The following is a 16,603-nucleotide window of genomic DNA, read 5'->3' as shown; positions in this document are numbered from 1 at the left end:
TGTGCCTTTGACTTTTGTGCTTTTCAGGTGCTGTGGTATTGGCGACTTGGGTCATTTGTGCTCTTGGACGGTTTTTGTACTATTGTGCATTGTTTGTGTGCAGATGTATTGTTGACGTCAGTGGTTGTTTGTGCACGGGGATGTGTCAGAGTGTGACCTGCTCCTTTATGGATGTGGTCTACACTCAGCCACCTCAGTCTCGTCGCATGCACAGTGTCATGGTGATTGTACTCCAACCATGCTGTTCATCATGTAGTGTCACTTGCATTGTCAGTGTGTCTCACAAATACGCATCTTTGCTGTGTTTCGCACGGTTGCGTGTGTGTGTTGTGGAATAAGTGATGTGTGGGGTGGGACCCCTTTGGGCACATGCTGGACGAGGGCCTACTTGATGTTTGTATGTGTGCTGCAGTGTGCCACGGGGATCAGGGACATGAACCAGGGTCATTGTGGGTGTGCGGTGTAATACACGTCAATGTGCATGTGTGCCATTTTGCCCGTCACCCCCCATCCTCCCAGTCTCTGTTCATTACTCACCCTGTTGATGTTGTGTCAGGTCATGTCGAGCAGTGTCCGGATTCCCGACTCCTTGCACTGTCCCCACACTGATGACTGTGGCCACCATTTGCTCCAGTTCCTCCTGTGGCGCAGGACTCCCACCTCCATTCGCCGTTGCTGCCTTCCTGTTGGCAGTGGGTTTCTGCTTGGTTTGGCTTTTCACATCATGCCAGCGCATCTTGGCCTCCTCGACACTCTGACAGCATTCACGATGGAATGCCATTTTTCCATCTGTGTTGCCAATGACACGGTGGAGGTGACGGACAGTTGTTGTTGGTGTTCTGTCACCTCCGTGACGACGATCCGGTTGTCATGCGGACTGAACCGTGTCTTCCTCTTCCTATTCGCCTTGGCCTTCCCCGACCCGAAGGTGCCTTGCTGGTGGTCTGTGTGGCTTGTGGGGTTCGCATTGACCTCTGGCACTCGGTCGGGTGCACCCATGTTGCTACGCAGTTTATTTTGTTTTTGGTGTGTTTTTCTTGTTCTGCTTTTATAGTGCATTTTCCCGCATGACACGTGGGAATTGCAGGCCTGTCGCTGGTTTTCACTGATTTTTGTATCGCGATTGGCCTCATCGCAACTTTTTTCGCGTTTTGCATTTTTGCGGCATCGCGATTGATTTTAACACAGTCATTTGACGCGTCATCGTGGGACTATCGCATAGTCCCGCCGGGTTGAGAATACTACATTAACACAGAGTTATTTTCCCGCGATAGACTGCGTTGTGAAGAGTTGTGTTAAGCTAATTTTGCGATAGTTATCACACGTTCTTGAGAATATCCCCGAAGACTTTGAAAGGAGAAAATGAGAATGTGCAAACAGTGTGCTTTAGAAGGAACAGAACAGCAAGAAATGGAATGGAGCCGAGGAGCTGTCAAAATTGGGTACACCTTTACAAGAAAATTATAATTGGTCCTATGAAGTAATCATGGCAAATTAAGTATTATTTTTGCATTAATAGTTATGAAGATGTTGTATTATCGCTTGTACGTTTGGTTTATTTCGGCAGTACGCTGCGAATGCCTGCAGGCTCCATTACAGTTAAGTTTTTGTGACGGGAAATGAGGCATGCCACGATGTGTTGCTAATATATCCACAGGGATCGGTGTGTTTTGAAGTCGTACCAAATATTGAATAATTTAATTAAGGAAATGTTATTTATCCAGCAGGTCACCTTTTTAACTAGATGCTGTTGCATCTTTCTGTGAACCTTTCATAAAACCTGAAGGTGTCGACCCATATGGCTTTCAGCAGAAGCTCTTCATGTGCGCAGGTGGGAATCTTTCCAAAATTAGAAGGACTCCTGGAAATTGGCATGTGTAGGAAAGTGTCTGCGATTTCTCACGCTGTTAACAATGTAATTGTTAAGTCAAAACCTTTTGAATAACAAGGTAATAGTACTCAAAAAACAAAATGCGCTCATAACTTCGTGTCATTGTACACACTCAGTTTTGCAGTCTCTAGATATTGGCTCTGCTCTGTACTACTTCGGATCCAAATCTTTTCATTGGCTTTATTCTGACCGAAATAAAACGCTGGTGCCCTGAAGAGGTATACACCAGAAAATCTCCAAGTATCTTTCAAGCTATTGACTTCAATTGCTGAGCAAGTGCCTGCTTAAAAAGTGATACTGTTCAAAACTCTCATGTGCTCAAGATGTCTACATGCAAGGCACACAACTTATGTGAACTGGTGCTCAGTATGGGTTTCCATTGTCAAAAGGCCCTATGCCGCATTTCTTTTTTCAGCCTTTATTTATTTATTTATTTATTTGTGTGTGAGTTTTATATCGTGCAAACTACACCCGAAGGTATCAGAGCGCTTTACAGAGTAAGGACAACAACAATAATATGAGGTATATCGAGAATAGATAAAAATATATAGTAATGGTAAAAAAGGCAAACTGTACAATGGGATATATAGGCAAAATAGCAGCAAGTACGGTATATTAAGGAGGAATCTGTTAGACAGAGGGATGTGAGGACGTAACGTTCTGAGGTAGATATAGTAGGGAGTTGCAAGGGTAGGGAGAGTAGGAGCACAGTATTTCCCTGAGGTAGAGAACGGGCATGGCAACATGGCACTTAAGATCATGAAACTAGCATTTTACAGAGTAAGCACAGCAGCAGAAACTTGAGGTACATAGAGAGCAAATAAAAATAAGTGCTACCAGTCAAAAAGCAGTAGAAGAAATACAGTGTCATGATACTGTTTGAATACTCAGCTGTGATTCCCAAGAGCTGGCAAAAGCAGTTCAGTATCACCCACGCGTTGAAGTACCAAATATGCAACATTCTTATGCTGCAGGGTTATGGTGGGTGTCCATGGAGGGGAAGGGTCAAGAAGTATTATTAGATGGTACACGCTGCAGGTGTAGAGGTAACCAGATAAAGCAGTACAAGCTTTGCAGAGAGAATGTCAGCTAGTGGCTTGTAGATGAATGAAAACATGCATGCATTCCCACAAAAAGATCTTCAGGTTTTATGCAAGTGTTGCAGTAGTTTCAAATATTTGTTTTTTCAGGCAATTGTTCCTCTGCTTAGAATTGTGTAAGAGTCCTCCTTTTTCCTTGTCATTAAATCTATCAATGTCTTTGCTGCAGGTTCCATTTGTGGGCCTGGTTGAACTGATTGCATCACAATTGTAAACTCCGAATCTGCCTGCATGGTTTTTTGCTAGGAATCACAAGATTCCTTCTATCACTTTGTTGTTTGTTGTGTAGAGACTAGAAGTGCGGCAGGTATACCCATACATGGATCCAGTGCTCACTGTGTCACAGAACTCCTGATATGCCTCACTACTGATAACTTTAGGAGGCCAAAATATGGTCCTGGATCAGGGAAGTGTCACGCAGCGACGGTTCCGAAGTCAAGCTGTGAGGAGATGCGTCGCTCTGCGCCGGTCCTGCTAGAACCACAGCTGGGCTGGTGGAGCACCTTCAGGACCACTTCCAAGGACCCAGAACCGCGGTGGCGCCACTTAGGGGCAGGACTCACAGAAGGCAGAGTCCAGGTGAAGGGTTCATGGTGGTTGGAGCCTTTTCTGTCTCTGAAGCTCTGACTAGGAGGCCAGCCACCTAGCCCTTGGAATCACTCTGGTGGTCCTGTGTTTAAAATGCAGGTACAGTCCATCTCACTCAGAGAGTAGGGCAAGAGGACAGCACAGTAGCAGGGCAGCAGAGTAGCAGGTTTTCTTGCAGCACAGCAACACAGCAGTCCTTCTTCTTAGTCTTCCACAGCTTCAGGCGCTTGCTTAAGAGTTCGTCTGAGGGTCCTATTTTTATACCTGGTGCCTTTATCTTTATCTAGAGATTGCCTTTGACGTGCTCGGGATTTTCTGCCTTGCTGCCATGGCTCCAGCCTTGCTGCAGGCACAATGGGCTAGTGTGAAGTTATGTGTGTGAAGGCACGGCACAGTCTATTGAGTTGTAAATGGGGCTGTGCCCAGATCTGTGCCCCATCCTGTCACTGAATGCCCATCCTGTCACACCTAATCCCTTCATTGTGCGGCTGGCTGGCAAGAATATACAAAGTCCAACTGCCAACTACGCCCAGTCATGTGACCCAGAAATAGGCTGTAGGCACCAAATAGGGCAAAAAAAGCCAACTTTCTGAAGGTAGCATTTTCAAAATTATGATCTAAAATCCGACTTTACCATTAAAGATGATTATAAATGACAATTTCTGAGACACCAAGCATGAATTTCCTCATAAAATAATATAACATAACCTGTGGCTTTGTCAAGCCCATGTTCACCCAAGGGTATCACTGCGCTGAATAACAGATGTTTATTGTTACCCAACTCAATGGTACTCTTCTTACTCCCAATCAAAAGCTAGCACTTATTAAATGCAATAAGGCAACCCAATGTTTTCCTATGGCCAGGGTAGGTCTCAGAGTAGTGTGAAAAAAATTATGAGTTTTTTACTAGCAGGACATGTAAAACTTAAATGCCCATGTCCAATCTTCTAATTAAAATTCACTCTGCCCTATGGGCTGTCTAAGGCCTACCTTCAGGGAGACCTATACATAATAAAAGGGGTGTTTAAGACTTGGCATAAAGTTATTTTGCCAAGTCAAATTGGCAATTTAAAGTTGCCAGTAGGGTGCAATGGCAGGCCTGAGACATGTTTTATGGGGCTACTTAAGTAGCTGGCACAATATTTGCTGCAGGCCCTCTAGTTGGATTTAATTTGACAGCCCTTTACTATGGACTTATAATTAAATTAAATATACTTATACATAAATTAAATATACCAATCAGGTGTAAGCCAATTTTACTATGTTTTAGGGAGTGAGCACAAGCACTTGAACACTAGTAAAGTTCACAGAGTCCTAAGGCCAGCTTAAACGAATTAAAAAAAATCGGACGATGAGAGCAAAAAGTGTGGAGGAAGACCAACCTTAGGCTGACAGGTCTAAACGTGGAGCACCTGTTCCCAGGGATACTGCTCTACGAGAGTCTATATGAGGTTGTAAATGAGAAACATCAGGCATAGCTGCAGTCAAAATTAATAAGTAAATTGCCATGTATTTAGTTTGGGTTTTGATAGTGTACACCCTTTGTTAATGGTTATGCTAGTCCTCTCAAATGTAAATGTTTTTAAGAAATGCTCGAAAATGGTGAGGTGAACCCAGTAGAAACAGTAGCAGTCTCCACTGGGGCGACACTGTGCCCTGCCCATGTGCCTCCTTGCTGGGCACACCATGGCCATGTAGTCTTACTGCATGACCTTTGTACACTCTTTCTCCCCTACTCATATATATAAGCTCCTCCCATATACCTAAGCTTTGGGGATTGCACCTATTTATGCAACCTGTGCCAGTGTCTCAATTGGAGACCAGGTTCTTTTCTGTGTTGAACGAAAAAAGCTGTGATTTTCAGACTAAGAGGCTCACTCACAAAGGCATTTTGGAGTATTTAAAGTAGTACTTCTGTAGTACTTTTTTACATACGTCTAAAAACGTTTTGACAAGGACTAATTTTTAATGTTTCTGGCTCCAGTTTAATGCTGTAGTGCCGGGACGCCTGGGGCAGCTGGGCCCTCTATTAATGTTTTGTGGTTGATGGATGGATTGACATTCTTACATGCCTTTGTGAACAGGGCCGAAAATATCTATTCATATACACTTGGTGACAATATAAAGGATGGAAAGGACTGTGCCTTCTCTCACTTCATTCATAGATATTGGCAGAGCCCTTATAAGGCATGGGCAAAGTGGGCAATTACTTGGTTCACCAACTACCAAGGGCCCTCTGGGAAAGTGAACTTTATCTCTATCTCATCTCTATTTCTCTACATTATTTCCCTCCCTTTGTCTTTCTCTGTCTTTCGATGTTCTCTGAAACCCAGTGTTTTCTCATGATTATTGGGTGCCCGGCAATGCACATTTCTGCTGTTTTGTGTGTCTCAGTTACGAAAAGTTCAGGGTATATTTCAACATTCTTTTCCAACATGCAGACATGAATCAGCAGAAAATCCATAATAAAATTCAAAAGTTGTTTATAGAGACGGGCCCCAAAACTCCTTAAGATGATATTGGCGATTGGAAGTTTCGGGCTGATCCACGTACACATAAATGCTTTTGGCTCCAAATCCTTGGGAAATGTTGCAGGTTCACACCGAGGATTTCTTTTTTTTGTTTTTTGGTTAAACGCGGATGAAAGAATGAGTTTACTAAAAATGCATCAAACAAAGCTTGTATGGTCACAACTACAATAACCACAAACCAATCTATTTAGAGGAAGGTAGACCTGTTAAACGAGGTAGTTCTGGGGTTGCATTTTTTTCTGAAGGTGGAAGGACTCAGCAGTGCACCGCGGCACCTTCCAGTTTATATGACAAAAAGAAAGAGAAGCCATCAACTCCAATCAGATGTTGTAACGAAAATACCAATGCAGGCGCTTTGAGGTCATTCAGAAACATCAACATGCCAGACCCGCCGCCGGCGCTGCAATTAGGAGTTAAGGGAAGTGGAGTCGCTGCAAATGTATATTTTTGGGGCTTGGGTCATTGCTAGGTGAGGCTGTTGGGTCGGTCGGACTATCTTTGCTGAATAAACAGTAGCTATGCTATCGTAAAGATAAACCTAAAAAAACACGGGGCAATATTAAAGCCACAAAACACAAATGTATTCAAATATAAGTTACTCCGCACTCGACATCCATCCTAAACAATCGTCCCTGTGATTTTGTTTAGCAACAATTAAAACATTGCATTTTAAGTGCCCATACACTGTTACGATCTGATTTTTGATCGTTTATTGTAACACTGAATGATTGCTTCTTGTGTGCCATGCCCAAGCCTTATGGAATTTCGCATCAGTAGTCTCTTTACATAAAATCATCACAAAATGCTACGCCTCTGCATTTCTTACTCGATCCTATGCAAAATAGTGGAATCCCGGAAATGAACGAATTATGCAATATTATGAGCGGGAAATTATCTGCCCTACATATCGGAACCCTCGAGAGTTTGACAGCTAATCTTTTCTCTGTAGTTCCGCGGGAACATTGAGAAGTTCACTCCCTTTCACAGAGTTCTGGGCACTTCGGTGTTTGGCGCATTCCTGAGTGTTTAATCACCAGGGCCTGGTCCCGTACCATGACTGGAACCAAATGTTATTTCCTAAGCAACAGCAATGCATGAGACATCAAGTGCCAGACACTTCATCAGGAGCAAGGAGGAGATGGCCCCAAGGCGAAACGCGCATTCTCCTGAAAGCAGCATCTGCTTAACCCTTTCACTCGGAATGAATGGCGTGTAATAGATACTCAATGCCTACCTCAAACGAGCAGTCCCTGTTTAACACGGAAAACGCGTGGCTCACGTGGCAGAGCGTAGCTGAAGCATAAAGTGCAGCTTCTACTGCACTTTATGCTTTATTCAAAATGTAGAACTTCGGAGGCATAGTCCGATACCACACCACAATATCACTTTAAAATTGCAGAAATGACATTTATGTGAGTGTGGAGAATTAATAAAATGACTGTCCATTGCCAGAAATCTCTACCATGGATCAAACTAAGGCTTCAAAGATAATTTCTCGCTTGCCACTTAAGTTGGCGTATGCACTATTGTGTGCTCTACTAAAAATGATGACAACATTCTGATTGAATTACATAGATTTTGCAATTTCTCGTGAATGACTGAGTGAGTCTCTACAGAATTCCCCCAGGAGCGACAGATGAATGCTTCATTGCATGCTCTGAGCAAAGGCAGACAAGAACAAGCATTTGCAATGCAATCGGTCTTGCATTTGTGAAAGTTAGAGCTATTGGCATTGAAAATGACAATGTTTTTTACTTTTGTTTTTTTGTTTGCAGTGTGATGATCATATTTACTTGGCGCTATTGCCATTCATGTGACCTTGCAACGTTGGAGTACCAGAAAATGGGAAATAGGTTGCGAGGGAGGGAAGACAAGAGTAATACGCTGCCTGAAAAAAAAGTATCAACATCCTGGGAAAAAAGCAAACAGTTGTAGGGAACACAAGATTAAGTAAAGCATCTGAACTGCAAGCAGGAACAGCATGGTTGCCCTAACGCTTTTACACTTATTATTCAGGCATCAATGAGAGATTTTGCCTGAAAAGTTAAGGAGGACCACAGGGCCAACCAGTTTCATTGTCCATTGCTTATATCGTTCCAAAACGTAAGCAGTATGGTTTAAAAAAACGTAAGCAGTATGGTTTAAAAAGACAACATTCCAGAACACAGAGTCATGGTACACATTTTATAAACTAAAATAAGGGAAACAGCTCATTAAAATCACGTTACACGTTTTCCAGTTCCACTCCACACATCAACCAGGTATTGCAGTAACTCGGGGAAGAAACAATGCTGTTCAAAGAAAGACAGAAAACGAAAGTAGCACTTCACTGGCAAACTCTCTGAAGTGGCGCAAATGTGTTTGGATGTGAATAAAACCAATCTGGCTACTTTACGACCATTCTGTCTTGCTTTATTTAGATATTTATTTATTTTTCGTATTTTGAACCTTTTTTTCTCTTTGACAAGTGGCTGCACTTTGGAATAGAAACATTTCAGAAATAGACGACATTTCCAGCAAAAGTGTTTCTTTTTTGGATCCATTTCATAGGGGAACGAATGAAGGAAAGGAGAGGAAAGAGAGAGTAAGAGCTGTTTGTTGAAGTCACGGTTACCAGCAAACGAAGAGGAGCTAGACAGAGACAGAAAGAGACGGGATAACAATAAGAGGAAGAAAGATAGAGGGGGCAGCTGCCTGTGGCAGAGCAGGAGAATTGAACACTGCCCTTGTTTTCTCTTGGCAAGAAGGAAAATGGAGAGTCCTTTTCCTTCTCAGGCAACCCCGCCCACCCCCAAACGGCCACAAACGGTCAAGCCTTATCTATAGGCTCTGGCTATTTCTGCCATCCTTGGTTGCATCTTTAAAATAAAAAATTAGGGGAACATATTCTATTAAATTTTAAAAAGTAGGGGCGCGCTGTGCCCTGCCGACCTTGCCCACTTCGCCCACTGCATGAAATATAGGTAATCTTTCCCAAATATGACATCAAATAAGCTTGAGAGGCTCGCTATTGGAAAGACTGGGAGGTGGGTGGTGTGAGATGAGTGTGGTGAAGTGGAGGGGATGAGGTGGGGTTCATCATATTCAGATGGGGGCCCCTAATCCGTGATGAGGCAGATAAATCTATGCGATTGGTTGGAATAATTGCCGGTAGACCAAAGACGTGCATTGTGACCAAACATTTACAAATAAATAAAACATTCTTACTTGCGTATGAAAGAGTTTTTTCCCCTTTATTTCTGTTAAAGAGTCACATGTACATTTTAGTAAAAAAAACAGTGGTTACAGTGCCCATTTCATTTGTTACCACAACACTGACTTAAAAATAAAAAATAAATCAAAAAATCAAACGCTATCGGCGAGGCAGGGTTGGGGAGGCAGAGGCCATGCGTCCTCATTCCTGCGGCGCTGTAGAAGCAGTGCCTAAAACTCAGCTTTGGGCTTCAAAGAGAGTGGATTACTGCCTGCATGCAGCAATTAATATACTTTTAACTCAGAACGTTCAGCACCTGACTGCTATGCAGGCTGGACAGTAGCCTGGTGGGGGTCCGGCCTCCTTCGAGAGCTAGGGGTTTATTAAAAAAAATATCTAGAAAAAGAAACAGACTATTCGTGAAAGGAATTTCTCATGAGTTACCAATCACTTTGTCGATTTTGATAGGAAGCAAAATAACAATAAACCTTTAATGTCCCCTAACCTGATTTATCCACCTAGATTATTGCAATCTGCCACCTACTGTTAAGCAGAATGATATTGTATTAAAGAGAAAGCCACTTGACGTGCCAGTTTCCACAGCTGGTGCCAGCCTCCCCTGGCCCCCTTCTCTGAGGGTGTTCAGGGCTTCACACATATGCAGAAAGGCAGGAAACATTAAGCAAGCAGGATGTTTTAACACACATTTAAACTCACAGCAGTGTGCGTTTTGATCAAAATAACAGTGTGCCGCATTGGACATTTGCAATTGCAAAACATTTCAGCAACGCATGCCGTTTGCAGAAAAAGTTGCAACAAACACAACAGGGTCTTCTCCATTCACCCCCACAGATCGGCATGTTCATTTACCTGCGGCAGCCATTGAAATAAGCAAGTGATCGTAAATAGAGCCGAGGGTTGTTGTCGTGAGGCAGCCAGCGGGAGGAGGTGGGGTTTTGGCAGGAGGCAAATTCCACAAATAGGCTGCGATGCCCAGACCAGGATGAGGGGCCAAGGTGTGCTGTGCCCGAGGTTTCTCATGCACTTTGTCGATTTTGAAAGGAAGCAAAAGAAGTAGATACAAGAAGAGGGAAATCAGCAGCGCCGCACAGGCTGGGCTAAATAAGTGATTGTAAATAGAGCCGAGGGTTGTTTCCATAAGGCATCCAGCGGGATGAGGCGGGGCTTTGGCATGAGGTGAATTTCCTGACTAGGCTGCAATGCCCAGACCGGGAGGAGGGGCCAGAGCTTGCTGTGCTCAAGGCATCTCATACACTGTGTCAATTTCGATAGGAAGCAAAACAAGTAGAAACAAGAGGAAGGGGATCAGCAGCGACACATGGGCTGGGCTGCAGGGGAGAAAACAATTCTACAAGCAGGAGGGAGGATAAGCATTTGCAGATGTTTTGAATTGGACCAAGTAAAAAAAAGGAGTACTCACAGAGTCATAAATAACAGAGAGTAAGAGCACATGTAATAGGGGCAGTCCTCATGGGAGGTTACAAAAGTCCAAAAGGAGGGACTACTAAGCCTCTTTGTTGATCAAAAGATGGCATTTACAAAGGACAGTATGAGGAGCCAATTGAAAAGATGGGAGGTGCCTAAAGCCCATATTTTAGAAAAAGCATGTCTCGAAGAGACAGCGCCTGCACTGCCTAGGTGAGACCTAAAAATGAGCTTGAGCCCAAAGCAGTGCACTGATTACAGGCAGCCAGAGTAAATCTGTATAAACACACCTGAGAGAGAAGAGAGCATCCCAAGGACATACAATGTGTGTTCAGTAGTTAGCTGTATTGCATTGACTTCCTATGCAATAATGGATAAATTTACTAAGCTGGCTGTTGCACTGCAGAAACCACCAGATACTAAACAGTATAGTCAGCCCTCTGTACAACACGGAGTACACAGGTTCAATCGGTCATCGCACTTCGATACCTGCAAGTTTGGTTGCACTTTTACTGTTCATGCCTTTTGGTGACTAGTTGTTATTTCTGAATTGACTCTTTAGACATTTACAATGACTGTCTGTATCCAAGGGCATGCACTAGGCTATTTCTCTGTCACTCCTGTGTGGACCCACAGTTTCGTACCTGTCTGTAATGAGCACATAGCGCTGCACTTGCATTCAGTGATCTACAGTGACAGCATTGTATATAATAATACACTTTAGATCGTTATCTGTCAGGTACACATCCCAGTACTCAATAGATGGTATTTTATCCTTATTTACAATTTCATTGCCTCTGTATGATACAAGTGGGTGGCTAGCCATTTATTTATCTGAATTGTGTTCAGAGTGGAATGCATAATGTGTGTTCATTGGTGTTTGGGCAAAAAATCGGGGGAGAAATATAGTGATACAAAAATATTGCGACACGAATATTGGGATTTCTGAAATATCATCGACAGGAATATCAAAGGGAAAAATATAATTTATTGTGTTGTTTTTAATATCGTAGTAAAAAATATCGATGTTGAAAATATTGTAGGTAATATCGTCTGTAAGTGTTAATTAGTATGAAATGTATTGTAGTGTATTTGATTGTATATGTTCAGAAATTCTTTTACTTGTGTTTTCAGTAAAATTACATTTGTATTTTTAGTTGCATTAATGTATACAAATAATGGTTTTGTATTTTTTTAGTTGCGGAATATTGGGGTTTTAGGGCATAAGGGTAGGGAGATATTTTTAAAGTGTATATTTTAAAGTAAAATTTAGTGTAATAATTTTAATGATATGCAAATAAATATTTTACAATTCCTAAATGTATTTTGTTACATCAATTTTTAAAATATTTTTCATTTACTATTAATTAAAAAATATATTCATGGTATTAGATTTAAAATAAATATTTGTTTCCTGCCCGGCTCTAACGCCTTTCTCCATCTTTATTTCAAGAATGCATTTGATTCTGTTGACTGGGGTTTCCTCTGGGATTTATTGGTTAGGCTAGGTTTTGGTAAATAGATTCGTTCAAATACTATATACTGTCTCTTCAGTAAGGATCTGCCTGAACGGTGCCCTTGCTCATGCATTCCCGATTCAACAGGGCTCTAGACAAGGCTGCCCCTTTTCTCCTCTCATGTCTAACCGTGCGATCAAGCCCCTGGAAGCATGGGTCCTTTGTGACGCACAGATTCAAGGCTTCTGGTGGAGAAGCACTGTGCCAGAAGACCGTGTGGCGCTCAAAGCCAATGACGTGGTGCTCTTCCTCAATGAACACTTATTGTTGGGCCCTCGCGCTTTGTACATTCTTAGGGCCTGATTATGAGTTTGGCGCTCCATGGACCGCCAAACTGACAGTGATACAGAGGTGGCAGTGCGGCTACTGCTGCAACAACAGTCCGATTGCTGTACTACGACCCTGGAGGTCGGACCAACATGGGACCGCTGAAACAGCTAGGGAACTTCAATCCCTGGCAGTGGAGCAGTGGTCTCAGGCCACAAAATGCTTGGCGTGCCCCTGAGGCACCCCCAAGCATATTACGTGTTTCCTCACCACCGGCACTCTCATGGTGGTGCTCACACCATGAAAATGCTGAAAGTGAGAAAACTAAGGGGGCACTGGACTTGGCCTGGGAGTGCATGCACCCCCTTTCCTGCACGGCATGGACTGCACAGTCCATGACACGCAGGAATGGCCTTTGACGCTCCCACTGCAGTGCCTTTCCAATAGGCACCGCTGAAGGATTGACCACCAGTCCACGAGGAAACTCATAATCTGGAGGGCGGCCGGCGGTCAAGTTTGGCATTGTGGGAGCAGATCACTGGCGTGGCAACCAGCTCCCATGCCACCAAACTCATTACTCGTAATCTCTATGGCCTAGTGTCTGGGCTCTTGATTAACCATTCAAAGTCCATGCTGATTCCATTGATGGCCCCCCTGCAGGACCATAGCTGGTGTGGATCTATACCTACTCGTCTGTTGAGGTTTCTCTACCTGACCATATACATCCACTTGGTTCCCAATCTGACGTGATTGTTGAATATTACACCTTTGTTTGCTCATATGAGGAAAGATCTTGACCGTTGGGCATCTCTACTCCCCCAGCCTTCTGGTTAGGATCCCTTTTTTTAAGATTATGATTTTGCTCCGGTTCTTGTGCGTCCTACAGAACTTTCCACACTATATTCCTTCTGCGCGGTTTTGCGTAGTTCAGGCTCTTATATGTCTCTTCTTGTGGAACCATCGGGTTCCGCTTATAGACTCCCATAAATGTGTGGGGCCTGGCTGCAGCCGATTTGCGGCTTTACTACTGGGCCTCCCATTTGGTGTTCTTTAATGACTGGCTTCATGGGGCGCATGAGGAGCCATTATATTGGGCGGAACTTTTGCTTATGTCATGGGAGATGATTACCAATTGCTTATATGGATCTCCAGATCCTCAAACACTACCAGATCTTATTGGGGTGATTTCTAGCATTTGGCGGGATGCAACGAAGTGGATTGATTGGGGGCAGGATCATGCTGCAGACCCCCCTCTGGAGGGGCACTCTTCTCCACCATGTATCCAGCCTGGAAGGGTTGGGCTAATAGGACCTAATTGGCATCTCCCAGCTTGGTGATATATGTCAGGAGGCTACTATGCATTCATTCTCCAAGTTGCAGGCTGACTTTCATTTACACCATACACAACTTTTCCACTTTTTCCAGATCCCTCATGCCTTATCTTTTCACCAGTTTTCTGTGGGGGTGGTCCCCAAGGACAGCCCTGTGGAGGTGAAGTCTGTATGTCACCCCTAGGCCACAAGGGTGTCTCCCAAGTTTATCAGTCCCTGATCATCAACTTCAATGACCTATTTCTGCCTCTCTTTACTGGCTAGGAGGCCTCGCTGGGGGCCCTGAAGGTTGGGGAATGGAGGGAAGCACTTTTGGCACCATGGGAGCTGGCCATCTCCTCCCGTTTTCGCATGATTTAAATTAATGTTCTCCATGAGACCTAACTAACGCCGGAACAGCTCTGGAATGCGGGTGAACTTCCATCACTCGCTTGCCATCACTGTGGTGCTGATGCTGCAGATTTTTACAATGTGATTTGACTGTGCCCTGTAATACAATGCTATTGATCCCAGCTCCTGGCAGTCTTGTCAGATTTGCTGTGGAGGTCAATAGATTATTTCCTTCAGATTGGGGTCTTGGGTCAAATGGAGGAAGTGGGGGGAAGTATGTTTGTTTGTTTATATCTTTATTCGAATGTAATACAATACATCCATAAAAGTACATTTTAAAACATACAGACATAACATATTCCTTTCATTTAAAGAGAAACCATCCATTTCATCAATAAAACGCAAGATAATATCCAAGGGTATTCTAAAACCAGGATAACACATATGATACAACAAGTTAAAAATATAAATAATTATACAGAGTTAAAAAGGGATAAAAATACAGCAATAGTAGCAGCATAATTAACCTTCCATACTCTTCCTGAAGGTGATAGCAAGTTTCAGAAAACTGCATATAAACAAAGTATAATCACAATTCAGGAGTTGGAGGTAATAAAGTGCTGGTTTAATTTGGGTAAATTGTAAATCCTTTAAGCAAGGCTTCAAATACAATCTCCGAGGTACTAGGTAATAAGGACAAACAAATAAAAAGTGTGCCAAATCTTGCGGAGACTTCCCGTCGCAGCCGCAAGCAGGTAACACTTGGCCTCGATGGGCTCCTTTTGGTACTGCCAACAGGAGATGAAATAAATCAAAACGGAACCTTATCAAGAGATAGCGTTCATACCCTGACATAGGCCAGGATAGATATGGTTCCATTTGAAAACATGTCTTAAGTAGGGCGTGTTTCCTTACACTATCTTTCATCAACTCGCCCTCCTCCCGGGCGAGATACCTAGTGGACATGAATGTCTTTTTCACAAAAATTATATCAGCTTTAGTTATAAAATTTGGGGATGAGAACAAATCCGGTCGCCCCATTTCAGTGAGGCGGTCGTTAATATACCTTAGCCATGGAACCTTAAACCTACCGTCCCAAATTAGAGCTTCTTCTAGTATAGCATGAGTGAGAGGTATATCATCATTTAGCCAGGAGTTCAGCCAACATAACAGGGGATTTGCTGCTATTCTGTCACTCAGGAATGGTACGCCTAATTCCTCGTGTACCGAGAAATTTCCGGTGCCCCTTGGCAGCCTCAATACCTTCTTTAAGAAGTTGTTTTCTGTAACCTCCAGGGCTCGTGTCTGGCAGTAACCCCATATCTCACTGCCATAGCAGGCGATGGCGACACTTTTGGCTTGATATAGTTTGAGCAAAGCGGCCACCGGACTATTGCCCATTTTTCTAGCAAAGCCAAGTATTGCTGCATTGACACGTATTACTTCGCCCTTTTTTTTAGCAATAGCTGGGCCCCACTCTAGTTGGTCGTCGAGAAGGACCCCGAGGTATGAGAAGGTTTTGGAGTTTGGAATTCTTTCCCCATTTGTATGAAAAGAGTTGTGTTTACCTGACCCCTGGCCCATTTTCATAGTGTAGGACTTTGAATTATTGATACTTAAGCCTCTGGACTCCATAAATTCATAAAAAGAATTTAGAAGTTTCTGGAGACCAATTGCGGTCCTTGAAATAAGGACAGCATCATCCGCATAGAGTAAGACTGGGATACCTTTTTTGCCTACGTAGGGGTAATCTGCACCTGTTCTCAACAAACAGTCCTCCAGCTCATTTATGTACAAATTGAAGAGAAATGGTGCTAGGATACATCCTTGACGGACGCCCCTATTAATTCTAATGTCCCCTGTCACCTTCAGGTCTTGTGAGTAACGGACGTTGGCTCTTGTGTCTGAGTGCAAATCGATCAGAACATAAACTAAGTTCTGATCAATGCCCATTTTCAACATAATGTCCCATAATTTACCTCTGTCCACACAGTCAAATGCGGACGATAGGTCCATAAAGGCCATGTGTATGGTTCCCTGGCGGGCCAAAGTGTATTTACTTACAATTAAATACAGGTTCAGACACTGGGTCACTGTTGAGTGGCCTGGTCTGAAACCATATTGTATTGAAGATAGAATATTTTTCTCTTTTGCCCATGTTGTAAGTCTGTTCAAAAGTACACCCCCTACCACTTTTGCTACAGAGTTGATTAAGGATATTGGTCTGTAGCATGTCGGGCTGCCACGATCACCCTTTTTAAACACGGGGACAATAGTTGATTGTCCCCAGGATTTTGGGCACCCAGATATTACAGCTGCATTTATTACATTTGTAAGGATAGGAGCCCATAACTGAATACTAGATTTAAAAAGATCCGGAGGGAGGCCATCCGGACCAGGTGCCTTATT

General features: G+C 43.3%; 1 long non-coding RNA gene across 1 annotated transcript in view; it reads right to left on the bottom strand.

The window, feature by feature from the left end:
- The window catches only part of LOC146860414 (uncharacterized), a 152,335-nt gene extending 141,898 nt beyond the window's left edge, over nucleotides 1-10,437 (bottom strand). The window contains exon 1 of the long non-coding RNA XR_014979147.1: nucleotides 10,174-10,437. This is a non-coding gene — a long non-coding RNA (uncharacterized LOC146860414). The remainder of the gene's footprint in view (nucleotides 1-10,173) is intronic.
- Nucleotides 10,438-16,603: the final 6,166 nt, after the last annotated feature.

The sequence above is a fragment of the Triturus cristatus genome, chromosome 3_1 (genome assembly GCF_964204655.1).
Source record: "Triturus cristatus chromosome 3_1, aTriCri1.1, whole genome shotgun sequence".
Lineage (NCBI taxonomy): Eukaryota > Metazoa > Chordata > Amphibia > Caudata > Salamandridae > Triturus > Triturus cristatus.
The sequence above is the reverse complement of the archived record's forward strand: the minus strand, read 5'-3'. Positions and strand labels throughout refer to the sequence as shown.